General features: G+C 44.9%; 1 protein-coding gene across 4 annotated transcripts in view; it reads right to left on the bottom strand.

Moving 5' to 3' along the window:
• The window catches only part of LOC144828247 (sulfite oxidase-like), a 393,607-nt gene that overhangs the window by 197,316 nt on the left and 177,816 nt on the right, over window positions 1-18,475 (bottom strand). Inside the window, exon 1 of one of the 4 annotated variants that reach the window (XM_078686332.1) lies at window positions 6,230-6,376. The exons of the other annotated variants lie outside the window; for them this stretch is intronic. The gene's annotated coding sequence lies outside the window, so the exon portion shown is untranslated. Of the gene's footprint in view, window positions 1-6,229; window positions 6,377-18,475 lie in introns of those variants that run through there. 4 annotated transcript variants of the gene reach the window in all.

The raw sequence follows: 18,475 nt of genomic DNA on the forward strand, positions 1-18,475 counted from the left end.
TTGCATACTGTCTTACGATTGTAACAGCTTATATCTCTTGCACGAGAAATAAGACTGTTCAATAAATCCTTTTATTGAAACGCGCGTCTATTCTTTCTGTGTAACTCTGCAGAAACGAAGCATGCACGATTGACTGAGTGAAATTGTTATCTATTGTTTCCACGATTCTGTCACTGTTCCGATTCGAAGGGAAACAAAGTTGTCATGTTTATGCGGTTGTCAGAAACTAATTCCTTCTTGTTCATTCGAGAAGAATCTACACTGGCTGCCCAGCCAGCCTAGGATCTCGTTTAAGATCCTCTGTCTTGCCCATGGGGCCCTGTATGGCTCAGGCTCAGAGGGCATTAGGTCCCTCTTACATGCTTACTCCCCCAGTAGAACTCTTCGTTCTTCTAATAAAAACCTCCTGTCAATCCCTCGCTTTCACAAAGTAAGGTGGGGAGGGAGAGCCTTTTCTTCCCTGGCGCCCAGGCTGTGGAACACTCTTCCCCCTGATCTGGCAGGACAACCCTCTATTATGCTTTTTCGTAAAGCATTAAAAACTTGGCTCTTTGTAGAGGCCTATCCGTAGTCCTGCACTAGAAGATTTACAAGCTGTACGATCTTTCAGGCGCCTTGATGCCCTTGGGCTAAGTTGCGCATTACAAGACTCCACTCACTCACTCACTCACTCACTCACTCACAGTGACCTCTGAGTTAGCTGGCACACACAAGTAATTATGTTTAAAGTACTCGATAGGAGCATACTGACCTCAGTCCTATGCTAAAACTATAGTGTATATTATTCCAATGCGCAGAACCTATAAGGGAAATAGGAACTACACTACACTACCCGGCAACCCAAGCAGAGGGATGTATGACGTTACAATGCATGCTTTTACCACGTTGCTGTTACAACGCAGTTTTTACAACGCATACCATTACAACGCATAGCGCTTTGGGGTGCTGGATAGTGAATAGTTTAATTTACTATTCCAACTCCAGTCCCCGTGGACACTAGGGAAGGTGTTAGATAGTAAATTAAATCTATTCCCTATCCTAGAGCGCCCCCCAGCGCAATGCGTTGTAATGGTTTTCGTTGTAAAACCTGCGTTGTAATAGCACTGTGTGGTAAAAGTTGCGTTGTAAAGGATGTTTCCCCAAGCAGAGACCACCAGGTGGAGTGCCACAGCGATGCAACTCTGTCAAAGAGTACCACTTTCATATTCTCTGTGTCGAGTTTTAGACAGTTGGTCTTCATCCATTTTGCAACTTTAGATGCAGGGGGTGAAGTTGGTCGAGGGGCTTGGCGTTTTATCGGAGAGGTAGAGGATGAGAAGGGTGTTGCTGGCGTAGGAGATGACGTGGATTTTGTAAGATCAGATTTTTTTGAGTGGAGTCATGCAGGTGTTGAAGAGTGTGGAGCTGAGGGATGATCAGCGGCAGCTCCTCCACTAAGGCGGAGTAGCATGGCCCCCCTGCTCTTTGAGCATTGCAAAAGAAATGATAACACAAAATTATTATAATTTTATGATTCTTTGCTCCAGCCAGGTCGGGTAGGGCTGGCTCGCCGCAGAGGGAGCAGGAGTGGTTTGCACTCCCTCCCTACTCGTGCATGACGGCTTGACTGGCCCTCTAGGGCCAGCCAAACTGTCATGCGCACTTGGCATTTTCTTCATTGGGTTGTGTTGCATGGCCCCGTGGAGAACATGCCCAGCCTCCCCAGGCACCGTCTGAGCAGCCAAACAGACCGCTCGGATCAATCACAACACTACTCAGGCAGAGTCGTGATTGGCTGGGAGAGTCCCGAGCCTGGGTGCCACTGGTGCTGCCAGCAGACGGCAGAGAGGCGTGTGGCAGCGGGAGAAGCGGGTGGTGGCTGTGGAGGCAGAGAAGTTTTTTTTTTTTTTTTTTAATCCACCCCCCCCCCCCCCCCCCCCCCCTCTCCCTGTTCATCAGAGGCAGCCTGCACAGGGGATGATCCTTGGGATGCCTCTTAGATGAGGCAGGAGGCGAACAAGGTGTAGGGAGTCTGGGTGACTACTGGGTGGGGTCTGTTAAGAAGGAGCGTGGGTCCCTGTATGCCACCTTCTTGACAAAGGTGAATGAGGATGGAGTGGGTGACAATGTCAAAGGCTGCGGACAGGTCGAGTGGGACGAGGACTGCGGTGTCTCCTCTGTTCATGGTCAGACAAATATCATTTGAGGAGGCAATGAGGGTGGTTTTGATGATGTGGTAGGGCCAGAATCTGTACTGTGTGGTGTTGAGGAAGTGGTTGCCAGGTTGGCTACTCGTTTTTGATGATTTTCTCTATGACTTTCACTAGGCAAGGAAGCAGAGAGATTGGGCGAAAGTCAGACTGTGGGTGGGTTTAGGTCTGCTGAGAGTTTCTTGAGGAGGGGGTAAGAGTATAAATGAAAGCCTAGGCCTGGAAACCGGGTGTTCTCATCAAACGGAGTCATTTAGTAACCCTACAGCTGTGGTTCCCAAACTGTGCGCCGCGGCGCCCCAGTGCGCCGTCATGAGAAGCTAGGGGCGCCGCGGACACGATGTGGGAAACTGAAGCTGACAACATCATGTAAACAGTTTGAGTACGGGAGTGCCGACCCTGCTTTTGACCTGCTAACCTGCCTTCAGTCAGGGTCAGGTTTAGAAGGTGGGTTATGATAGATTCCTGAGGCCAGATGTAGGATGTTGTTTTTCACGGATGGGCCAGGCTCCCCACTTACCACAAACTCTTGGCAGGCCATTGTCATTCTATATAGAATGACAATGATCGGCTGAGCAGGCACAGCATGTAGGGAGTCTCCTCCAATCCTAGGCTAAGGGCCCAGCAGGGAGGCCTCTGCCTCTGAACAGGAGCGTTCACAACCCCCATGACAAAGGCAAGTGCTGGGGGCAATAGGAGCACGACGACTATACAGTGAACAAAATGTTACTGTATATTTAGTTGTTTGTATACATATCTCCCTAGGTACGGGACTTTGGGCCCAACATTCCTGAAAGAACCACTGTATTGAGTATCTTGGAGTAAGGCACGGCATCCTGGAGGACACAAGCATATAGCGATCTGGGGGGCAGCCTTGGAAGCTGCCAGCGGTCCCCAGGCAGGAACTATAGGAAGAAAAAAGCAAGCATTAGCAAAGTCAATAGGGCAGGCTTGCTTTTTGATAAAATCTGCATACGCAGAAGAGCAAGGCCACTGAATATGCCCTTCAGATGCCCTGACCTGGGGAATCAGTGAGTAATTGCAACAAGAGATCAGTGTGAAAAGGAAGGAAGAGTATGAATTCTATTTTCAAAATGTTCACTGAGTGAATGATTGTTTATAGCACAGCAGTAGATTGAATCACGTATATTAACACTCCCAATTGTTTTCGCACGTGTTGACAATGAGACACGTGAAGTTAAAGTAATGTGCCCAGGATCACACAATTAGATGAAGTGGGAAAACACTTTCTAGAACCCAGCTCCCCATAGCCTGCAACTTAAGACTAGACCACATTTCCAGGAGATACCAAAGGAAAAAGAGGTTGGGTGTCTTTCATTAGGAAATTGTCTGATTTAGAAAAACAGATAAAATGTTTGATCATATACTCTTTTTTGGAGAAAAAAAAAACACTTTCAGACCAAACAAATAAACTGAAAGTGTTTATACCCTGCAGCTTAATAGTTAAGAAATCACTCAGATTTAAGGTCTTTGGCAGGGTTGGACTGGCCGATAGGGCAATCTGCTGTTTGTGGGCCAGTTTATTGTTCTGATGACCTGTTCTTCTTTGTTGATTTCCCTGATATTACAAAAACATTGCTTGTAGCAAGCGCACATGTATGCGGTCTGCCGTACCCAGGGGACACTAGAATTATGTGATTTTTGAATAATTATGCATTTGCCACATAATCCATCATCTGCTGCATAATCTGCAGATATATAGTGGAACAAAGCTTGTAGCTCAAATGGTTCAAAATAAAAACGGGGCATCACATTTGCAGCGTTGTGGAAGGCCCTCTGCAAAAGTTAACTGGTCACTTTTCTGTTGCATATTGCTGCATTTGGATATTAACCTAGTACTAATGAGGTGCAACCAATACTCATGCAGTGTTAAAAAGTGTAAGATTGACTAAATAATGAAATAATACCATTACAAAATGTGCCACATTACTCTGAATAATTTTCTTTTTCTTGACACATAATTTACTGAACTCTGCTACTTAATTTGGTTCTTCCCTGTCACATAATTCCAGTGGCCCTGGCCATACCTTGCAAAACACCTATGAAAGTTTTTCTTTACATATGTAGTCCAGGTTTGCCAGTGGTTCTTTTTAGGGCTTTGTTAATTAAGAAAACTATAGGCACATCATGATCCCGGCCCTCTCTGGGTATCCCCACTCCCCACTATTACCTCTTGTGTAGCCTCTTTTTATCCTCCCATTGTACTCCTTTCCAGAAGAGCCGTCCCTTTCTAAGTCCGTGGACGTACCTTTGAAGACCATGCCTTTATTAAAAAGAGATGCATGCTATTCTAAATCACTTATTTTATTGCTGAAATGTAATTCTTTCATTTCTGTTACTACAGTGAAAACAATAACAACCTTGCTGACATTTTTAAGATTCTACAACACCCCAACTCACTTTACTATTACTTGACTTTCGGAAGACGACAGGAAGTACTCCCGAGGTCGGGCTCACCCTCCATCCCCCCTAACCCCCACCCGCCCACTGGTAAAAAAAATGGTGGGGAGCCACGGCCAGCTGCCAATTAGTTCAAGGGAGCCACAGGTCAAAAAAGTTTGGGAACCACTGCCCTACAGAATGGCAGATATAAGGCATTCACTGTGATATGTCCACATTTGATTTGATGAAGGATATGTGTGTAGTGCAGAATGCAGCAGCTCGTATGCAACTGGAATGTATGTGTAGAATTATAAGTTCGAACACGTCTTGCACATGTATCCATTCTCAACCTTGTCGGGGTATAGACATGGGGAGTCAGCAGAGGGCCCGATTTCATATATGGGTTTCAAAGGAGCACTCTTCATTAAGGCACCCAGAGGATGAAACTACACTAAAAATCTGCACAGTGTCAAAAGGCGTACCCGTCCAATTCCCTCAGCGCCTACGTTTGCTTTTTTTACTGTTTTCCTTTCTCTCATACGGAGTGCGGCCTAAACGTCTACAATTCTTTAAAAAAAAACGTGACGGAATCTATGGTGTTCTTTTAGGCTCGACTGGCACTTTATCTCTAACTAATCCCTCCTCGCTTTTACTTGAATTGTTTTAGAGCTATAAAGATACTGCGCTGTCTGTTAATTTATAAACAGACATTTTTCACCCAGTTTACACACCTTTTGGACCAGCAGTCACTTAATCCGTCTCTGTCAACAGAATTACTGGCTTCGAGGACGCACTTCTTGCCCTCTTGTTTTGATGGCTGTCAGATCCTAATCTACCTAAACTCGAGGCAGTCTCTGATTTATCCGTAGCCTGATGCAAAGATTTTCCCTAACACTCGCTAAAATGTACACAGACACAACAAATTCCACAAAATGCCACATTAAAGTCACGCAACTCTCAAAGAAACGATTAGCATTAAAACTCACGAAATCTCCCACAGTGAAGTACCTCAGAATCTCTCCGGAATGGCAGCCGTTAATTTCGCACAAATCTGTGTGAAATTGTTATTATAATCCTTCCAAATATACCTAAAACAATCAATAACAGTGAAAAATGCATTTGGGCTAAATATATGGCATCCTCCAGCTGGGCAACAGACAAAAACAGTGCAAGATTACTGTACAAATTAATTAAATGGTAAAGTTATTGGGCACGTAGCCGTGGACATAAACGTACCACCTTCAATGTATATACATCGAACAGTCTCATCTTCGCCTCACTGACGAAACACAACAACGTCGGCTCACCAAGGCTTTGGTGAATACAAATAAACACTCGGAAACATGCTGAAAGAGCGCCAGGATTCCAACGGCACGGGGAGGCATGCACACACTAGAAACGTGCAACGACGGCGCATGTCATAACTGCCTCAGCGCATGAACGAATCGCCCGTAAAGCCTCTAGTGAGTCCCGGCCGGACCCGGAACGTACGCTGATACCCCTTTAATTACCCTCCCACCGATGTTTCTTCTTAGTGTATGGTATTTCTCCACGCAGCGCGTTTCTGAGCCCCTGCGATGCGTCATTTGTACAACGGAGCCACTCCACTGCCAAGGAATAGTATATTTATTACTCACGGCTTCCACATTTGCAATGACATCAACAGTCCATACCACTGGTTCTCCTCGTCGCCAACCCTAGAATAACGGGCCCCACGCCGCCGTTAAGTATGATAAAAGACTTTTTTGGGGTTGACAGTACTTAGTAAGGCCAGTACAACCCTGGGCACAGTAATAACTGCCACAACGAAGGATAGAACTTTCGCACATCACAGTTTAATGATGTCACTGTATTCCATGTTCCACTAGTGACAGCACCACGACACTTGTAAAATGCTACTAACATAACACTGGAAGAACCCAGAAATGTTCCTCAGTCTCAATTTTCGTTGGATGCATTTGCAGTGCAGAGACCAGAAGAGAATGGCATATTTAAGTCCGAGACATATATTTTCACAGCAACAATTTGACCAAACTCATGCTCACACAATGTGACAGATAGATGCACATTCCAGGTATTCTATACACCTTGTGGAAACACAAACATATTGCGTGGAAGAGTTGCTCTCTTGGCAAAATGCTGACACCGAAGCAGTTCAACACTGCACCAACCACCACTGCTTGAAAGGATGGGTGTGGCGCTCAGAATGCAAGATAGACCGAAAGCTACTTACCTGTGCTAAGCTTTGATTCTTGAAATGATTATAGATTCACATGCTGCGTGTTATGTCGACATCTTGTGGGTGGACTCAGGAAACCAACTTACTTTCATGAACTAAAGTTTTGGGGAGTTGAAAAAAGATGTTGTTACTATGAGTCATAGAGATGTCGACCCTAAACCCACCAAGACGATATGAATATTGACAGAGAGATGCGATGTGTGGACCACGCAGTCCTACATAGAGCCAGGAAAATACCAATCCTGACCAGCAGTACATGCCCCTTTCCAAGAGAGGACTCTTTGGTGGCCTATTATGGGGTTACAACAAAATTCTGAACTATAAAAATCTCATCCATTAAGATGATTTTAGAAGACTTCAAAAGACCTCTCCTCTGAGAAGACCAACCAGAGAAGACAATGATGGGCAGGAGGTGTGTCCTTCTCTGGGTGCTTGTTGGAAACACTACAGACCTCTTACGTGCACGAAAGAAGTACATCAAAGGTGCAACATTTCTGGACCACTCTGATCACACTCATAGGCTACACAAAGGGACATGGGAAAGGGACTTCACAAACAAAAACTTGGAGTAGCTGGGAGCCCTGTACTGAACCGATTTACATGTTTGCATATACATGTAGGATAGTGTGGAGGTACGGATTTCAGATTTAGTGATCCCAAGAACAAGGTGTATATAGCGCATGTTTGAAGAAGATAACACCACTTGGGCTGGCCAGGTAGTACAGTAATAAGCCTCTTCCACTGCACGCAGGTCCACTCTGTTTAAACATCAGGCAGTGCGCCAGCTGGCCTTACATTTTTATTGCACTAAGGTACACCTTTTTTTTCCTCCAGCACTCAAAGAGACTTCGCCACGTGGAATAAAGCAATCTCCCATCGCTCGGTTGGCCTCTAATCAAGTCTTCGCACACCTTTTCCTCTCTGAACAACAGAGGCCAATATCAGTTTAATATTTCCCTTTCATTTAAGTTTGCACGATCAACATTTGCTTTTCACTGATTATTTTCACTCAGAAGGTCAATATGGTGTGGAACGCGCAGAAAGGAAGGGACTCGTCACTTGAAGGACAACAATGCGTAATAACGGACGTCATGGCAGGAACTGCCTCAGAACTAGGTCTTTGTAGAATGAGCCCTCGGTCTTAATGTAGAGGTGCAAGAGGGAGAAACCCCCAAAGAAGGATTGTACAACATTAGGAGCATAATCTAGAGCTGCCATTAAAGATGCAGACCTCGGACTGAAATCCGCCGTGAGAAAAGACATTGTGTTTCTTATATTTAACATGTTTTTTTTTGTAACTATAGAGGAGACTTGCCAAACCTCTTACACGATCAATAAATGCAAAAAAAACACATATGGTTATAACCTAATGTTTACAAATGCTTACATAAGTTATTCAGCCGGGCAGACAAAAGTATGTGTTCTGTTTTCAATTTTTTATATTTTTACAATTTTATAGTTTTTAAAATGTCCTGTCTAAATCACATGTGTTTCAGTACTCTAGGATCTGTTGTCACAGAGTGGTGCAGACTGCCACTGCTCAAGGACATAGCCACAGTATAATAATACTGGATAATGGGAATGTCGCCTACCACAGAGAATGAAACTACATCAACTATTTTAAGTTATAGTGTACCTTGTTCCTAACTAGGCCTCATATGGGGCAGACAACACCTGCAAGAGTATGTAGGACAGAGAGAACACACACAGGCAGGAGGAGGGAAAGAGGCAAGGATTTGGCACTGCGATTATAAATAAATACAGAAAGTGATTTCAACATCCCTGAATGTCAAAGCAGTAATTGCAAGAACCAGCTCTTGCAAAATCCCACATGTATTAATAAGTCAGGGAGGCTAAGCACAGAGAAGGTTTTTGAATAGTGCATTTTTGGAACGCGCACAAATATGAGTTACCTTGAGCTTCAGAAACCAAGGCCGGCTGGAAAATAGAGGAACATGGGGAGAGAGACGCGGCGCCCACAGCAAAGTCACACTTAATGCCGGCCTAGGGCCTAAACAGCCGGAACGTGGCCCTGCAGAGCAAAGAAGGCCGGCCTGGAGCCGAGGCCTGGGAATCCACATAAAGGACTCTGACTGGAGACGAGAGACCGTGCGTACAATGCAGTTAGGGGTAACATCCATCAACCCCACACATACACACAAGGGAATCCCGCTCTGTGGAGTAAAGAAGGCCGCCGAGAGAACCCGAGACTTCAAGACCAAGACCTGGACAGAATCCTGCCTAAAGCCATCGTGCATGTAAGGAGGGTGGGGCACAATGAGTCGCCCTCCTACACTCTGAAAGCTCTCAGCGGGAACAGTGGAATTCGGGCTATTGAAGACATAGTATAAAGATCCTACTGTGGTAGGCAAGGACTGTGCAAAAGTCAGAATCCTGACACAGATACTTGATTTCTGTGCATTTTCAGTAACATTTTGAATTTGGTGCGAACACCACTGCTGCAGAGGAGCATTCCATCCCTTCAGGTGTTACTACTGGATACAAAATAACAAAGGGAGAGACAGGGAAACTCAGGAACACTCTCTTGATCCCCGGTTTAATGCAAGTAAACAAGATAAGAGAGGTTGAAGTATCAAAAAGCCACATAGATGGAGCGAAACAACTAGTGGAACTCACACCCTATTTGGGTGGAGAAGAAAGCCCTCACACACCGACCTAGTCAGTGTCATGCTTCATCATTGGGCCCCACCAAAGAGGCCGAGTGCCTCTTTGGTGTGCTGCGACGCCAGAAGACTGCGGAGCTGGTTGTGTGAAATGGGCGTGTTGGGAGGTAAATTAAAGGTAAAAAGTGTCTAAAGGGTATCTACAAAAAAGTTTAATGAATGATCCCTAGGACACAGTTAAAAGGTTTATGTGTCTGAATTTAATGCCACAGGTAATGGATGGTTAATTCAGAATTTATTCAGTCAACATGTTTCAGCCTTAAGGGTGGTTTCAATTTACCTAGGCATTCGTCAGGACGGAATTAAACCCCGGCGGTATGGACTCTCTAATCGTCCACCCTGACCTGGGAACGTGAAAGTGAAAAATTAATAAAAAAGTGATAAAGTGCATAAAAAAGGGTGGAAGAGCGGGATGCTCATTCCAAAAATACTCCTAGTTATGGAGTGTATCAGCACTTTAAAATATGGCGCTAACTGCACCATGGGTCTCGGGAGGGGGGTTGGAGCGTCCCTGGCACATCGCCCTCAGCACTCGCAACCCGCTTGTACACCTGGTATTTCCTCAAACCGGACCCCGACGATGGGAAATACCAGGTGTATAAGCGGGTTGCGAGTGCTGAGGGCGATGTGCCAGGGACGCTCCAAACCCCCTCCCGAGACCCATGGTGCAGTTAGCGCCATATTTTAAAGTCCTGAGACCCATGGTGCAGTTAGCGCCATATTTGAAAGTGCTGATACACTCCATAACTAGGAGTATTTTTGGAATGAGCATCCCGCTCTTCCACCCTTTTTTATGCACTTTATCACTTTTTTATTCATTTTTCACTTTCACGTCCCCAGGTCAGGGTGGACGATTAGAGAGTCCATACCGCCGGGGTTTAATTCCGTCCTGAGGAATGCCTAGGTACATTGAAAACACCCCTAAGGCTGAAACATGTTGACTGATTAAATTCTGAATTAACCATCCATTACCTGTGGCACTAAATTCAGACACATAAACCTTTTAACTGTGTCCTAGGTATCATTCATTAAACTTTTTTGTAGATACCCTTTAGACACTTTTTACCTTTAATTTACCTCACAACACGCCCATTTCACACAACCAGCTCCGCAGTCTTCTGGCGTCGCAGCACACCAAAGAGGCACTCGGCCTCTTTGGTGGGGCCCAATGATGAAGCATGACACTGACTAGGTCGGTGTGTGAGGGCTTTCTTCTCCACCCAAATAGGGTGTGAGTTCCACTAGTTGTTACTACTGGATATGCAGGAGTACTCCGGAATGATCTGGTAAGATCAAAAGCATACTTGCAGCTTACCTGCAGGCTATTTATTATGTAGTGGCATAGAGTGCAGTGGAGTGGTATAGACAGCAGGGTAGAGTATAGTGATGTGGAGTGACGTAGAGTGGAGTGTAGAAGAGCAGAGTGGTGCAGAGTAGTGCAGAGTAGAGCAGAGTGGCGTAGAGTGGTGCAGAGTAGGGAGGTGTGGAGTGGTGCAGAGTAATGTGGCGTAGAATGCTGCAGAATAGGGAGGCGCAGAGTGGAGTGGTGCAGAGTGGAGTGGCGTGGTGCAGAGTGGAGTGGCGTAGAGCAGAGTGGAGTGGCGTAGAGCAGAGTGGCGTAGAGTGGTGCAGAGTATGGAGGCGTAGGGTGGAATGCTGCAGAGTGCAGTGGAGTGGTGCACAGTACAGTGGCATGCAGAGGTGGAGAGGAGAGTGTAGTGGTGTTGTGTGGAGTGGCATAGAGTAAAGTGCAGTGACATAGATTGGAGTGGTGCAGAGGTAAGTGTAGTGGCATAGGGTGCAGTGGTGCGGAGCAGAGTACATTGGAGTGGAGTGGTGAAGAGTGCAGTGGCGTGGAGTGGTGCAGAGTACAGTGCACTGGCATAGAGTGCTGTAGCACAGAGTAGCATACAGTGCAGCGGTGCAGAGTGGAGCGATGTAGAATGCAATTGCATCGAGTGGTGTAGAGTAGATTGGAGTGGCGTAGAGTGCAGTGGCAAGAGTGCGGTGGTCTAGAGGACTGCAGTCAAAGGCCTAAGTCAGGTCTAAAATCAAGTGCTACAGGGTCCTTAATCTCTGAAAAGAAGCCACTCTCATGCGTTTTGTCAATGTTTCACGGAGACACTGCACTGGTGAGCACTGTTTTTTGGACAAAGTAGAAGAACTCAAAAGAAACAATGTTTTGCACAGTACATGATGTTTGGAGGACAAAAAATAACGTTGCAGCATTCTTTATTTGAAAGGCATGAAGAATCACAGTAAAAATTTCCAGCACAAGGATATGCGTATTCTGTGCCACGACAGACCTATTCGCTGTCATAGCTGAGCAGATTTGCTTACTTTGTTTAATGGCCAGGAGGGTGGAAGGGAAAAGAAGCAACATGGAAGGGGAATAAAAGCTACATGGGCGGCGATATAGAAGGCAGACTAAAAACAAAAGCATTCATATGGAGCGCTTGAAGCACCCTAAAAAAGTAGCTCCAAAAATGGGAGCTGCGGAAGGACACAAGTACTTAGGCCAAACAAAGGAAGAAGCCATGACGTAGGCCTGCCAATACAAACAGGAACAAAGGAAATGAGAGTGGCGTTGAAGCTAACCATCGGTAAGCTATGGGGCGGGGGTGGGGCTGTAAGCCCTCTGTGTGTAAACAAAATGTCTCACAGAGAGAGTGCATGCACTGTCTAGGCAATACCTAAAAAGGACTTGTCAATATGGAATGCCTCCACAGGGTAATATATATCCGCCATAGCTGCATCGCCTCTAACAACAAAGTAATAATATTGGTAATAAATGTCACCAATGTCCCATGACTTATCAGTCAAATATCAACTTTTATTTTGGGAATGTAAGAATTTTTCTCCAAATATCAGCTTATAAATTCTGAAAAATACATGCCTTTTTGGTACACACATATTAATTCAGCAAAACAACAGCATCTAATTTAGTAGGCAGGGCTGCACCGACGAGAGCTACTTACAGGTAGCTGTCGAGCTACCCACAGAAGCCTGGTCATAGTTACAATATGTACTTGGACGGCTGAATATCATACAGGTCACGGTTTTGGATATTCTGCTGGAGCACTGAGGTTAAATGGGCCCGTGGCCCAAAGTGCTCACATGACGTTGCAACTAACTGCTGAGGCACCCGTACTAGGGTGTTGTTTTTATGGCGTCTGGAGTATTAGTGAACCCTAGTGAGGGCCTATTGGTTGATATCTGAATTGTTGTTTTAAATCACAACGGGGGGAGGGAGGGAGAAGAAATGATCCATTCAGCTTCCAAGTAAAGTACAAAGATAAAAAAAAGAAGTGGGGGAATGGATCACTTGTACCTACATAACCAGGGTCGTTAGTGGTGCCTTTTGTAAACAAGCATTGAATATGCAATAGGTCTTGCCTTTGATGAAGTTAAAGCCATCTGCTTTGCTAATGGTATTGTATAGCAAAGCAAAAGGCTTTAACTTAATGAAAGGCGAGACCTATTGCATTTTTAATGCTTGTGTCTGTATGCACTGGAACTTCTTCCGCACATTTGTCGGGGTCGACAAATGAGGATCATGTATGTCAAGTGGGGTCTTAGACATTTCATTTTTGTTTTTGCACATATTGAGAATTAAACATTCGGGGAATCAGGTGACGTCACGTGGCGAGAATCACACAGTTTTGGTCAATTGAGGCCGGACTCCACACTTAATTAAGGAATGGTCAAATTGCGTTAAACGATTGAGCGCAAACTCTGACCAAAACGAGACCCCCACCCGAACCGTGCTCAAAAGGTTCTTGCATTGCATGCCCTGAACAATCTTCTCAAACACTTCAATACAGCAGAGAAACTGAAAAGTGAGTCGCCAAAGAGCAACTTCGGTGGTGGGGGCACATCTGCGTACAGATTGCGATGAGAGGGGCAATGCGTGGTGCAAGCTGCAGTGGCCTACTGACGAGGGCCCTGACACTTCTTGTTTTACTAATTAAGTACCGGTGCTAGCTCAATGCCCATCAGCTAATGGTAATATTTGTGTGTGGGCACACATCGATCGCCCACTGTACATGCCCGAACTATTATGTATGATAACATGTTTTATTCAAATCAAAATGCAAAAAATAGAACAACAAAGTGGCCAATAATAGGTTGCTTTACTTTAAAAGGACTTGAGGAATAAAGGGAGGGGCAGGTGGCAATGAGCATAAAGAACCACAAAAGATAAACCTGTTTTAATGATCCAAATAGTGTTTTATCTCAGTAACAACAGGCATTGGCAAAGCCAATAGGTCTCGCCTGTGGGACCTTATAAGTAAAAAAAAACTGAAGTATAAGACTTCACGTTTGCATTTGCTTCGTATTTAGGATGCAGTAAATGTAAATGGGGAGTCTTATACTTCCGTTTTTTTTTTTACTTATAAGGTCCCAATGACGAGACCTATTGGCTATGCCAATGCTTTTTTTTTTTTGCCCAGATGAAGAAAAGTGTGAGATACATTACATTTTATTGTAACCTGTCCTAGCTAGGGAGAGGAGTGTATGAGAGGGAGGGCTAAAACAGATGAGAAGGGAAGAGGAGGAGAATGCGAGAAGGGCTGAAAGTGTGGCGAGAGTGGGTAAGAGGGAGAAAAATAGATGGAGTGAGAGAATGGAGAGAAATTAGCGAAGGAGTGGAAGAATGAAGGAGAAAATGGGAAGAGAAGACCTGGCTGAATTCGAGCAGTAGTTTAAATGACAAAAATGTGTAAATATTTAAGCGTGTGCATATTTACGCCCAGTGTGCGTTTGTTACTCAGCACGCCCAAAGAGCAGGTGTTAATGATTAAGTTTCAAGGTGCTTACTTGAAGACCCCGGCTGAAATTAAGCAATAGTTTAAAGGTGAAAATTGTTTATGTGTAAGCATGTACGCAGTCACACCAAGTATGTGTCTGTTACACAGCACGGCCAAAGAGTAGGTGTTGGAAGAAGGAGCGAAAGTGTTCGTAGTTTAAATTTGTGTTCAGCTGCAATGTGCACACGTTACAAACACTGCAGTGTTTATTTTATGTTTATGTGTTTTAAGTGAGACACCTATAATCCAATATGTGAATCGTATTTTAAATTGGGAAATGTTGAATTAGGTTGCTTTGCACAGAAAGCAAACACCGGAAATAAAATAGATAAATTCTATTACAGTTGTTACAATTCTCTGTGTTAAGACTGTTGATGTTTTCCTTGCAAAAGTACACTGAAGGCCACTTTTAACGATTTGATAAGTGTAATTAGTCACAGCATGGGGCTAAAAGTACACAATGATTAGCTTTAGGCCACTAATTTCTATGTAATAAAAGATAGGGACACGGAAAAGGATGAAAGGCCTGCCTAGGAGCTTGCCAAACGAATTGCTTGAGGCCCCATATCTGGTGTGTAAGGAATGTATCTGGTGTGTGTGTAACTGTCTGTTTAAACAACTGTTGAGCAGATGGCGATGCTAATACTACCAAAAGTTTTTAGGAGGGGAAGATACCTTAACCCGATTGCAGCTCTGAACGTTCCACGCCAGTGAGGAACGTTATATTAAGCGAGCAGGCCGCGTCGGCCAACGGACGTGCGCAGCACTACAGAGGTAGTGATGGTGACGGCCGTTCGCCGACAGCAGCAGCAAACGGATTAAGGGAGTATTTAGAAAAACAAAACAAATAATACCATTGACGATCTGTGTGCTTTATTTAGGTTCCGGAAGGCCTATTTGAAATGATGTGATAATATTTAAAATAAATAGTGGTGCTACACTGAGTCACGACCACCAACAATGTCTGCATCATGAAACTTAAAGTAAAATAATTTTTGAAAAACAGAAATATTTCAATTGCATGTAAGTCACAGTGTGCAATCCGTAAAGCGTTTAACAATTACAGAGGAGAACAACGAAGACAATGATGAAGAAAAAAAAGACTGCATTTTAATGGGTAACGTTAGACTGCAGTTTAAACCGACAACAGGTGTCAAGGAAAGGGACAGCATGCCATGGTAAAAGCACATAGTGCGGTGCGCAGTGGGAAGAGCTTAGCAATGACGCGATGTGTGCGGCAGCACAGTGCATATGATCAAAACAGTGCAGTATTTACTTTATATGTGTGTGTGGTAGTGTCAGGGAAGAGACAGAGTGCCATACCAAACCCGCTTAGTGTGCAGATAAATTAGGACACACATAAAGGAGAAAACAAGCATTTACAATGCAATAGGTCTCCCAGCTTTAAAGTTTGAGCTATTGGCATTGTATATTACAATGTGTTACATTAACTTGTTATCAAACTCTGAATTGTTGTATAAAGATGATTTGCAAACTGTCAAATGTTGCTGAATAGTAAGCAACGTTGTGAATAATATTGTTTGCTAGTCATCCTTGGGTACCAGAGTACTTCACTTGAGGCAGCTCACTACTCTGCACTCACTACTCTGCACTCACTACTCTGCACTCACTACTCTGCACTCACTACTCTGCACTCACTGCTCACTACTCTGCACTCACTACTCACTACTCTGCACTCACTGCTCACTACTCTGCACTCACTACTCACTACTCTGCACTCACTACTCTGCACTCACTACTCACTACTCTGCACTCACTACTCTGCACTCACTACTCACTACTCTGCACTCACTACTCTGCACTCACTGCTCACTACTCTGCACTCACTACTCACTACTCTGCACTCACTACTCTGCACTCACTACTCTGCACTCACTACTCACTACTCTGCACTCACTGCTCACTACTCTGCACTCACTACTCACTACTCTGCACTCACTACTTTGCACTCACTACTCACTACTCTCTACTCTGCACTCACTACTCACTACTCTGCACTCACTACTCACTACTCTGCACTCACTACTCGGCACTCACTACTCACTACTCTCCATTCACTACTCTGCATTCACTACTCTGCGCTCTCTGTAAGCTCACTGAAAAGTTTAGTTGTGCTATTGAATGGTCAAAGATCCTTTGTTCAATGGTACTCATTTTATCGACCTTAGAAGGATGAAAAGCCATGTAAACTCATGTGAAATCAAACAAGTGAACATGTGAGTATAGGAGAGCAAACACAGATCCTTGGAGTAGGCACATTAGCTCCTTTGGCCACCAGTGTAATACATAACTGTTACCATACCACATGACCCAGTAAGATAACGGTGTTCGGACAGTGTAGTGACACACACAGTAGTGTGTTTTACTGCTACTGTCTGTCTTCAGAGCAGCCTGTGACCGAAAAGGGGGCTCTCTGTAAGCTCACTGAAAAGTTTAGTTGTGCTATTGAATGGTCAAAGATCCTCTGTTCAATGGTAAACATTTTATCGACCTTAGAAGGATGAAAAGCCATGTAAACTCATGTGGAATCAAACAAGTGAACATGTGAGTATAGGAGAGCAAACACAGATCCTTGGAGTAGGCACATTAGCTCCTTTGGCCACCAGTGTAATACATAACTGTTACCATACCACATGACCCAGTAAGATAACGGTGTTCGGACAGTGTACTGACACACACAGTAGTGTGTTTTACTGCTACTGCCTGTCTTCAGAGCAGCCTGTGACCGAAAAGGGGGCTCTCTGTAAGCTCACTGAAAGTTTAGTTGTGCTATTGAATGGTCAAAGATCCTCTGTTCAATGGTACTCATTTTATCGACCTTAGAAGGATGAAAAGCCATGTAAACTCATGTGGAATCAAACAAGTGAACATGTGAGTATAGGAGAGCAAACACAGATCCTTGGAGTAGGCACATTAGCTCCTTTGGCCACCAGTGTAATACATAACTGTTACCATACCACATGTCCCAGTAAGATAACGGTGTTCGGACAGTGTAGTGACACACACAGTGGTGTGTTTTACTGCTACTGCCTGTCTTCAGAGCAGCCTGTGACTGAAAAGGGGGCTCTCTGTAAGCTCACTGAAAAGTTTAGTTGTGCTATTGAATGGTCAAAGATCCTTTGTTCAATGGTACTCATTTTATCGACCTTAGAAGGATGAAAAGCCATGTAAACTCATGTGAAATCAAACAAGTGAACATGTGAGTATAGGAGAGCAAACACAGATCCTTGGAGTAGGCACATTAGCTCCTTTGGCCACCAGTGTAATACATAACTGTTACCATACCACATGTCCCAGTAAGATAACGGTGTTCGGACAGTGTAGTGACACACACAGTAGTGTGTTTTACTGCTACTGCCTGTCTTCAGAGCAGCCTGTGACCGAAAAGGGGGCTCTCTGTAAGCTCACTGACTCCTAGCAGTCACTGCAAACCATCCTGAGTGCTCGGTGGCAGCTATATAAGGTATATAAATATTCCATTGCCACCAGTTGACCCCGTGATACTCCGGTCCTAATGGAAGCAGCCCCTTTGAAAGTCAGCAGTATAGTATTATATTGATATAGCTCTCCCTGCCAGTGTACCTCCCTGAACCCGCGGCGCGCGCCGGTATATAGGAGTGCAGCTGACCTGCTGTGGCTGCTATTAATAAATACAATTGATGCTTCATCGTTCTGAGCTGCCTGTGCCCTCTGCCTTTAGTGAGCTGTGCAGCCGCTGCCTGGCTGCTTCTGCTCTGTTTTCAGCCTTGGCTGGCAGCGATGGGGTTAACGCTGCTCAAGCAGGAGTAGTGTTCGCCGCTGGATCTGGAAAGCGCATGCGTGCAATCACACGCATGCGCGCTAAACGGCCAGAAGTGGGATCACAGACCGGCAGAGACGGGCAGCGGGCAACGAGAGGAGAAACCGGCGGAATCCAAGGACTGCACGGAAGAGAACAGGACCGGACAACTTAGTTGTAGGAGGTAGGAGGGGGTATCGGTGCACGTGTGTGTGTGTGTGTGTGTATGCTCGTGTGTGTATGTATGTGTGCGACGGCGGGGGGGCCTCGGCGCACTCGTGTGTGTGTGTATGCATGGGAGAGTGTGTGTCTCTGTATGTATGTATGTATGTATGTATGTGCGTGCGTGC

The sequence above is a fragment of the Lissotriton helveticus genome, chromosome 1_1 (assembly GCF_964261635.1).
Source record: "Lissotriton helveticus chromosome 1_1, aLisHel1.1, whole genome shotgun sequence".
NCBI classification, from domain to species: Eukaryota; Metazoa; Chordata; class Amphibia; order Caudata; family Salamandridae; genus Lissotriton; species Lissotriton helveticus.